Source organism: Rhinoderma darwinii, chromosome 1 (assembly GCF_050947455.1).
Source record: "Rhinoderma darwinii isolate aRhiDar2 chromosome 1, aRhiDar2.hap1, whole genome shotgun sequence".
Lineage (NCBI taxonomy): Eukaryota > Metazoa > Chordata > Amphibia > Anura > Rhinodermatidae > Rhinoderma > Rhinoderma darwinii.
The window spans coordinates 297266485-297277126 of record NC_134687.1 but is presented as its reverse complement, the minus strand read 5'-3'; the positions used below and the strand labels follow the sequence as shown (position 1 = coordinate 297277126).

General features: G+C 42.3%; 1 long non-coding RNA gene across 1 annotated transcript in view; it reads right to left on the bottom strand.

Moving 5' to 3' along the window:
* Positions 1-1300: 1300 nt before the first annotated feature.
* Positions 1301-10642, bottom strand: part of LOC142741680 (uncharacterized) — an 87391-nt gene continuing 78049 nt past the window's right edge. The window contains exons 3-4 of the long non-coding RNA XR_012881240.1: positions 2871-3062; positions 1301-1392 (exon numbers count right to left, since the gene is read on the bottom strand). This is a non-coding gene — a long non-coding RNA (uncharacterized LOC142741680). The remainder of the gene's footprint in view (positions 1393-2870; positions 3063-10642) is intronic.

Here is a 10642-nt window from a genome sequence, read left to right as displayed (position 1 = left end):
TTTTAATACTTTTACTAGCAGGGCGCTCTGATGAGAAGTATCATCCACTTCTCTTCAGAACGCCCAGCTTCTGGCAGTGCAGACACAGCGTGTTCTCGAGAGATCACGCTGTGACGTCACTCACAGGTCCTGCATCGTGTCAGACGAGCGAGGACACCGGCACCAGAGGCTTCAGTTGATTCTGCAGCAGCATCGGCGTTAGCAGGTAAGTCGATGTAGCTACTTACCTGCAAACGCTGATGCTGCTGCAGAATCAACTGTAGCCTCTGGTGCCGGTGTCCTCGCTCGTCTGACACGATGCAGGACCTGTGAGTGACGTCACAGCGTGATCTGGCAGAAGCTGGGCGTTCTGAAGAGAAGTGGATGATACTTCTCATCAGAGCGCCCAGCTAGTAAAAGAAGTAAACACGCTCCGATGTACGCACATAATACACGCCCACTTGGACTTTTACTTTTAAACACACCCAGTTGGACTTTTGCAAGCCTCATTTGCATAACTACAAAAATGGTCATAACTTGGCCAAAAATGCTCGTTTTTTAAAAATAAAAACGTTACTGTAATCTACATTGCAGCGCCTATCTGCTGCAATAGCAGATAGGGGTTGCAAAATCTGGTGACAGAGCCTCTTTAAATAGTGAAAATATAGAAAAGGGGAAATGTTAAATAAGGAATAGATGATGTTGTTACGTGTGATAATAAACAGATAGTGGTGAATGCGTGAGAAATTAATGGGAATAACGGGAATTTAAGACGGTCCGGTGTAAAAAATACACAATTTGTCAGTTTATGGGACCGATAAGTGTAAAAAGAAAGAAGAAAAAACGGATGCATACACTAATGTTGAGGGAAGGAGGGGAGTGAAAAATGAGTGAAAAAATAATAAATTGCTAAATAGTAATGAAATGTCGCGTGAAAAAAAGGGATGCAGAGTAATTGAGTGAAATGTGACAACGAAATTTTAAGTAGTGATGCAAAGGTAATGATTATAACCGTGACAAGATGATATATTCAAACATCAAAAAACTTTATGTAAAAATGGGTGATAAAATAGTGATTAAACTCACTTAAATATATAAAATGCAATAAAAATTACATGAATGAAACACGTACAGAAACAGTGTATATAGTAGAGGATATATATATAAATAAACAAATTCGCAAAATAAACAAGTGTAATACGAATATGTCGACACAGAGTCAATACAGTATATAATACATATAAGCAGATGATACATAAAATATGTATATGTTACATTGATGCAAAATTACGTTACAATAAGACATATATAGAGCCACAAAGAAACGTGCGCAACAAGAATTCCTCTTTGATCCAATTGAATGTAATCCACTTGAAAGCCTCCTCAGATGAACTGACAATGATACGTAGTACTCTATACAAAGAAGATGGGCAAAAAGAGAGGGTAGTTAGTGCTAAAAAGTGACACAAATATAAAAAGACAATTAAAAACCAAGACCCACTACATGAGTCAACGGTTACAGAAACGGAGCGTAGCTCAGAGATTCATTTAGCCCGTGCGGAAACATTGTCCCAAGGGTCCATATCCAGCGAGTCTCGCATTGTGCAAGTTTTTCTTTGATGGCACCACCACCACCTTTTTACATAAAGTTTTTTGATGTTTGAATATATCATCTTGTCACGGTTATAATCATTACCTTTGCATCACTACTTAAAATTTCGTTGTCACATTTCACTCAATTACTCTGCATCCCTTTTTTTCACGCGACATTTCATTACTATTTAGCAATTTATTATTTTTTCACTCATTTTTCACTCCCCTCCTTCCCTCAACATTAGTGTATGCATCCGTTTTTTCTTCTTTCTTTTTACACTTATCGGTCCCATAAACTGACAAATTGTGTATTTTTTACACCGGACCGTCTTAAATTCCCGTTATTCCCATTCATTTCTCACGCATTCACCACTATCTGTTTATTATCACACGTAACAACATCATCTATTCCTTATTTAACATTTCCCCTTTTCTATATTTTCACTATTTAACATTTATTTTTAGTTTTTACCGTGCAACTTGCCCTTTTTCTCTATATTATTACGGCACATCAATATCTGTCCTTTTTCTTATCATTTCCATCACATACTAACTTATTTATGCCAAACTGTGCAGACATACCTCTTCTCTTACTAAATCATTTACCAGATATTTCTTCTCTTTTATCTTATAATGGCACAAGTATGATGGAGGGTGCGCTGATGAAGTTTTATAAACAAACAAACTATCTGGGGGGGAGTGGCTCTGGCTCCTTCCGTCCGCTGTCTCTAATTGGAGTAGGCTGTGGGGGGCGCGGTCAGTCCTCACCGCCCCATATCCTCTCTGATGACGCGGCACAGGAAGTGGGGCAGCGCCATCTTTGTACCCCGCATCAGACGCCGTCTTCCTCCATCCGACCACACCTACCTCTTTCCTCTTCACTCAGAACACCTGAGATACGCATTACATAAGAGTGGGCCCCAATAGTTAGACCCCCAACCCCGGACGAAGGCAGGGGCCGAAACGCGCGTCGGGTGCAGACGTCTCATCCACATTTACAATGTCCACTGGTATGTTCAAACAAATCTCTGTCTCTTTGTAGCAGCCTGCATTGTACCTTGTCATTCTTTAACTGCATTTGAAACTGGCTCTTTATATTCTCTCATACTTTCTCTAAATTGGTTGCGGTGTATATCATGTTCCTACTTACCTAGGAACCGCCACCATTTTACTAGATACAGCCATATATCCATTATAGTTTAGTTTGACCTCTTTTCTACAGTCTGGCTTGACTCTAGTTATCTTTTTGCTGCTGCATTATTACGCTCACCTATAACACGCTGAGAAAACAACCATACCTGGTTCATGATTGATTTGACGTCTTTTTTATTGTGTGACTTATCCTCCTTTCCATTTTTAACTTGTTCAATGTCTTTATTTAATAAAATTTGTATATTCTTTGTATTTTCATGTGCCTTAGTCGATCATTCTTTCTTGGTAGTTTCTCATATCTTCTAGGATAGAATATCCCATGGGTGCTGCTGCTAGGACTAAAGGAAAGAGAATATACGGTTAGTATAAATTACACTTTTCTTTTGAAAGTTTCTCGAAATAGGGTATGTTCACACGGCTTATTTTCGGCCGTAAACGTCTGAAAAACTGCAGAAACATCGGAAGCAGAACTCCTCAAAACATCTGCCCATTGATTTCAATAGGAAAAACAACGTTCTGTTCCGACGGGCCGTTTTAAAAAACGGCCGCGTAAAAAGACGGCCGCGAAAAAGAAGTGCAGGTCACTTCTTGGGACGTCTTTGGAGACGTTTTTGAAAACAGCTCCAAAAACGGCCGTAAAAATAGCAGCGAAAAACGCAGCGAAAATCGCGAGTGGTTTTAAAAAACGTCTGAAAATCAGGAGCTGTTTTCCCTTGAAAACAGCTCCGTATTTTCAGACATTTTTGAGTTTGTTTGTGAACATACCCTAAGAGGGAACAAAATAAAATTGAGCATTTTTTTTGGGCAATTGCGTCAGTTTACACAAGCATTTTTCTTACACAATATGGACCACGGATAAAATTCCTCTCCTTTCACGTTCTGCCATTTCTCCTGTGCATGGGGATACCAAATATGTGTGCCTTATTTACCACAAAGCGATGTAGGAGGGCTTACAATAGAAGAAGCTTATTTCACAAATCACCTTTTTTCAAAACGCAGCAGAGTTTCTATAACACTTTCAAAATATCTGCTCTTGCAGCAAAGATCCCAAATGTATTCATCTAGGGCAGGGGTCGGGAACCTATGGCTCGCGAGCCAGATATGGCTCTTTTGATGGCCGTATCTGGCTCGCAGACAGGGCTCCTACCTGTCTATGGGAGGGATGCACGTTGCAGCCGCACAGCTCAGTATAGTACACATGACTATGAGAGCGGGGCTGCGGCTGTGTAATTCAGCCACAGCCCCGCTCCTGAGTCCTGACATATGCGCGCGGGGTCAGCATCATGTGATGCGGCCGGCGCTGCACTAATGATCTGCGGCATTGAAGACAGAACATGGCGGGCGCGCTACAAAGCACCCCCATGTTGTCTTCAGTGCCTGAACTACCGCTCATTAGTGCAGCGCCGGCCGCATCTCCTCATGCTGACCGCGCGCGCACTTCCTGTCAGGAGCGGGGCAATGGCTGTATTACACAGCCGCAGCCCCACTCTATAACGCCGGAGATCAGAGAACCTCTCATCTCCGCCGTTATTCCCGTGAATGCTGCGATCACAGCTGACTGCAGCATTCAGGGGAAAGTGAGAAGGGGGGATGCCCCTGGATCGCATCACAGGGAATTCCTGTGACGCGATCGAGGGCCATACCATATATGGGCAGACAGCCCAGGGTCTATTGACGGACCCCAGGGCTGTCTGACCATATCTCTTGTTGTTAGGATATACCCAAGTATGTCCTAACAACAGCCTGTGTACTATCTGTCCACAGGCTAACGTACTGGCACATATCTGATATATGTCAGTACATTAAAGTTTAAAAATAAAGTAAAAACAAAGTATGGTTACATTTTTAAAAAAATATACACCTTCACCTTTTTTACAATAAACATTAAAATAAGTCTCAATACATAAAATACACACATTCAGTAATGGCGCGGACAACAATGTTTTTGCATCATTTATGATGTGTACGCTGTAAAAAAATGAAATAAACACGGCTTTCATTCACTTATTAATGTGAGGCGCGAGGTGCGATGAATTTACCCTCCATGTTCCTCACATTAATAGTAATTAACCCCATCATGTACCTCGCCTATCTGCGCATGCGCGAGTTCAAAGAGACAGAGAGTCCTGGGTCCTGCCGCCGATGGCCATAGTGAAGCGCTCCTGCACGAAATGGTGAGTATATCTTAAATTCTATATTTTAAGGGTAAAAGTTGGGGGTCGTCTTATACGCCCAGTCGTCTTATACGCCGACATATACGGTAGTTATTTGATGGCCTGATAAGCATTGGCGGCAGTGGTGAGCGGCAGGGAGCATGGACTACATTTCCCATAACTCCCTGCATAGCCGCGCCGTCTGCAAGCACGCACCTGCGTCCCCTAGTGAAGCGGCATCTGCCTCCTCCCTTGTGTCTCCCTTGGACGTTCCAGAAACCCCTGGCTGTGCTGCTGCTTTGAAGGTGAACATTATAACATGGAAATTGTTACACAGCCTCATGGTCAGCAGCAGTGAGCTGCATCAATAAAGGGGCTGTGTAATACAGTGTGTCCCACCAACCCCCCCTTCCCACTTCACCCCTGAAAATAATCCCACATAATCCATAATATAGCCCCCCCCCCCCAAAAAAAAATAAAAATATGGCCTTAAAAAACATCTGCCACCCATATTACACTCTTGGGGGCTTTAAATTAATCTCTTGTGGGCATAAGAAACTGATTTAAAGGACCACTATCAGGGCAAAAATCTGTTCTGAGCGCTTTATTACAGCTCTGGAGGTCTCCCAGATGGGTCTGAGCCTCTCTTTTTTGTTCATTTTCTGTAAGACCAACACTTTTAAAAGGGCCACTGACAGATACAATTGCTCCAGCGGTCACTTAGTACACAAAGGAGTGTTCCTCTCTGCTGCACTAAGCCACCGCTGGACCTAAACAATAATTCGCTGTAAAATAATAAAATAGATAATTGACATAACTGACAATGCGTTGTGTGACATGTCCAACATTCCAGCTTCTTTCTTCTGCGAATGCCTCAAAGCTGGCATTCTCTCAACATCAGGTGGGAAGAATGCCAGCTTCCAGTCATGCGCAGGAAAAAGAAGAAGCCAGACTGTTGGACTGATGTCATGCATCGCAAGCTCACAATGTAAGTTATTTATTTAATTTTTTTACTGCTAATTACCATTGTTTCAGTCCAGTTGTGGCTTTATACAGCAGGGAGGAGCATTCCTTGCTGTACTAAGTGAACATTGGAGCGATTGATCTGTCAATGGCCCTTTAAACATATTGTACGGCTCTCGCGGAATTATATTTCAAAATATGTGGCGTTTACGGCTCTCTTAGCCAAAAAGGTTCCTGACCCCTGATCTAGGGGTATAATGGGAATTTATTTTATTTTCGTTTCCTAAAAGATGAAATTGCAGGTTTCTGCAAATGGGGCTTTCCAGCAGTTCAGCATTAGAAAATATGCAAACATGACATCCACCCCCCACCCATTACCTTTCTCACAATTGGAGTAAAATAATATTTTCAACTAATAATCTAAAATAATCTAAAATCTAATAATTCAGAACAGTATGGTATTTTTTTTAAAACATGGGTGAATGCACAGGCCTGGTTGTGAGGGACAAAAATATCGGGAATCTTTGCGGCGCCCATTTGTTTTGCAGATGCGGCACTTTTTATGGGGGTTACTTCTAGTTGGTGTTTGGGGAATGGGAGTGATAAAATGCCTTTCAGTCAATCGTTTGACATCCTCAGACTGGGGGCATTCTCTGGTGTCCTGAACGTCAAATATGAGGCCTTCGATAATTTTCTCCTGGAAATCCAGATATGTGTCTCTGCCTCTGTTTTTTTTGTAGAGCACAAATCAATTTTGGATTGCCACCTGTAAAAGATAAATGGCCACTTTTTTGTACCAGGTTTTAGTTGTCCGTTTCACTAAATAGGGCTGTAAAGCCTGGTTGCTTAAATATGTACCGTATTTAACGGAGGAGTTATGGATCAGTGTAACTCGCTGAGCTACGCTGTTTCCGTAACTCCCATAGTAGTGAGTGGCAGTTACAGAAGCAGCATAGCATGCTACGCTGTTTCCGTAACTACTATTCTGTTCTATTGGAGTTACGGAAACAGCGTAGCTCAGCGAGTTACGCTGTTTCCGTAACCCGACCATGTCCGCTGTTATAGTAGCTACCGAGTTCCAAAAACAGCGTAGCTCGCGGTTCTACGCTGTTTCCGTAACTTCAACTCACTTCTATGGGAGTTAAGGAAACAGCATAGCTCATCGAGCACTCGGCTCTTTCCGTAACTCCTGGCCACCTAACCAGGAAGTGGCCGGGAGACAGCGGACCCGGGTAAGATAGAACGGGGTTTAGGGAGCCCCATTCTAAAGGTAGGTGCGGGTCCCAGAGGTGAGACCCGCATCTATCTGACATTTATGACACATCCTGTGGATATGTCATAAATGTACTTCATGGGAAGACCCCTATGAATGCTTCGGTCGCTAATGACCACGGCATTTAACTAGTTAAATGGCCAGGAACAGCACAATCACTGTTCCTGGCCGTTAAAGCAGCGTGTCAGCTGTAAAACACAGCTGACACCTGCAATGTATGGAGCGGGCTCAGCGCATGAGCCCGCTCTGCTCCAAACATCATCCTCTCCCCGCTCCATGATGTGCCGGCACATTATGGGTCGGGAAGGAGTTAAGTAAGAAGCGGTCAGGGGGCCCGGCGCTGCCGGATTCCTTGACTGCCGACTATAAGACGCAGGGACTTTTTAGCAAGATTTATTCTTGCTACAAAACTGGGTCTTAAATGGTACTTATTATATTCAGACATGATTGATGGTTTGTGCTTGTCCGATCATGCCTTTCCATTACTGCCACTGTTTCTGCGGTATGAATTGTGCTTAGCGCATACACATCTTTGCGATCTCTGTACCTGACCGCCAGGAATTCCTCAGATGCATAAGCACAGGCGTCGCCCTTTACCATGCGCTTCCCTACTAAATGCTGCGGAAAACCAATTTGGTTTTTGCTCGTGGTACAACATGCCCGGTCCTCACAGCATGCAAATGCCTAAAATGGGGCACGCTAGAATAAAAATTATCGCAGTACAGGTAGTACCCCTTGTGAAGCAGAGGCTACATTATCTCCCACACGATTTTGCTGCTGGTGAAAAGATCAGGGGGGGCATCCAGGAACCATTATTGAGCGGTCCTGCCCTTCATAAATTCTGAAGGTGGTAGTATATCCTGACCCGCTTTCACACAATTTATAAAGCTTAATGCCATATCTTGCCCTTTTTCAGGGTAGATATTGGCGAAAGCTAAGCCTTCCATGGAAGTTGAGGAGGCATTTGTCCACGCTTACATTCTGCTCTGGAGTGTAAAGTTGCAGAAATAAATTGTCTAGGCAATTTATCAGTGGTCTTATTTTGAACAACCGATCGCGATTTGCATTGGTACTTGGGGGGGGGGCTGTGAGTTGTCATTGAAGTGGAGGAACCTCATCGTTTCATAACGAGACCTGGGCATTACTGCAGAATTCACTGGGGTGGCTTGGGCAGGTCTTGTTGACCAGTAAGATCTAATGGAGGGCTTTTTTTTTACAATACCTATTTTTAGGCTGAACCCCAAACATTTTTTAATTCTGGCAAATTGGTGGGCGTCTAATCTCTGGCATAGGTGGATGAAGGTTTCTGCCTTATATACTGAGTGGCATATAAATTGGTTTGGTGAACGATTAGGATATGTTCACACGACCTATTTTCAGACGTAATTCAGGCGTTTTACGCCTCGAATTACGCCCGAAAAACCGCCTCCATTACGCCTACAAACATCTGCCCATTGCATGCAATGGGAATTACGATGTTCTGTTCCCACGAGCCTTTAGTTTACGCGTCGCTGTCAAAATACGGTGCGTAAAATGACAGCTCGTCAAAAGAAGTGCAGGAGACTCCTTGGGACGTTTTTGGAGATGTTTTTCATAGACTCTATTGAAAACAGCTCCAAAAACGGCCGTAAAAACGTGAGTTGCTCAAAAAATGTCTGAAAATCAGGAGCTGTTTTCCCTTGAAAATAGCTCCGTATTTTCAGACGTTTTTAGTTAAGCGTGTGAACATACCCTTATATTTAGGAGGTCATCAGTAATAAATAAACTGAAGTAATCCGTTTGGTCAAAATTTTAACTGTCCACAATTATGCCAGGAGTGGCAGTAAATGCGTGGATTCTAGGCCCAAAAGATGGAGCAGGTGTCTATACGAGAGCCTGAACTGGAGGGACCATGCTGTCCTGTGCTATAGCGCTACTAGGTCCTGCGCTTCCATGTTCTGCAGTTTTAACTGCATCAGGGATAACGTCCCCGGAAGATGAACCTGAAGTGACGCTACCATCGTCACTGCCTACAACATGTTCCATTTCTGACGTCATGTCTGATGCCGTCTCAGAGTCTGACCACAGCATGGCGTATGCCTCCTCAGCTCTATATAAAATGCTTGCCAAAAATGCTTTCCAAATATAATTTTTTTGCAATTTTTTTTATTTATAACAAACAGATTATGCGTGTATATATATATATATATATATATATATATATATATGTATATATATATATATATATATGTATATATATATATATATATATATATGTATATACATATACACTACCGTTCAAAAGTTTAGGGTCACTTAGAAATTTCCTTATTTTTGAAAGAAAAGCACAGTTTTTTTCAATGAAGATAACATTAAATTAATCAGAAATACACTCTATACATTGTTAATGTGCTAAATGACTATTCTAGCTGCAAACGTCTGGTTTTTAATGTAATATCTACATAGGTGTATAGAGGCCCATTTCCAGCAACCATCACTCCAGTGTTCTAATGGTACATTGTGTTTGCTAACTGCGTTAGAAGGCTAATGGATGATTAGAAAACAATTGAAAACCCTTGTGCAATTATGCTATGATTAAGGACCCTAGTGGTCTGAAACGCGTAAGCGTGGTCCCGGGATTGTTGTTTTATCCCTATTTTTAAATGACCTAATAAAAATCGAATTTTTTATACATCAGAGTGCTGGATCTGCCTTTTCTACACACCATTTTTGTTTCTATAGCCTGCTGTCGACACAGGATTAAGTTCAGGAGGATCTGCGAGCACCTACAGCCTTTTGGATTTCTTATGCCTACATTGTTTTTTACCAAACTTCATCAAAACGCATTGGAATAACGCAATCCAGTATGAAGGTTATGAGGTGAGCAAAACTTTTGGTAAAACTTTTTTCACTTTTTCACTTGTGCAATTATGTTAGCACCGCTGTAAACAGTTTTGCTGTTTAGAGGAGCTATAAAACGGACCTACCTTTGAGCTAGTTGAGAATCTGGAGCATTCCGATTAAACTCTCAAAATGGCTAGAAAAAGAGAGCTTTCATGTGAAACTCGACAGTCTATTCTTGTTCTTAGAAATGAAGGCTATTCCATGCGAGAAATTGCCAAGAAACTGAAGATTTCCTACAACGGTGTATACTACTCCCTTCAGAGGACAGCACACTCAGGCTCTAACCAGAGTAGAAAGAGAAGTGGGAGGCCCCGCTGCACAACTGAGCAACAAGACAAGTACATTAGAGTCTCTAGTTTGAGAATTAGACGCCTCACAGGTCCTCAACTGGCAGCTTCATTAAATAGTACCCGCAAAACGCCAGTGTCAACGTCTACAGTGAAGAGGCGACTCCGGGATGCTGGCCTTTAGGGCAGAGTGGCAAAGAAAAAGCCATATCTGAGACTGGCTAATAAAAGGAAAAGATTAATATGGGCAAAAGCACACAGACATTGGACAGAGGAAGATTGGAAAAAAGTGTTATGGATAGACGAATCGAAGTTTGAGGTGTTTGGATCACACAGAAGAACATTTGTGAGATGCAGAA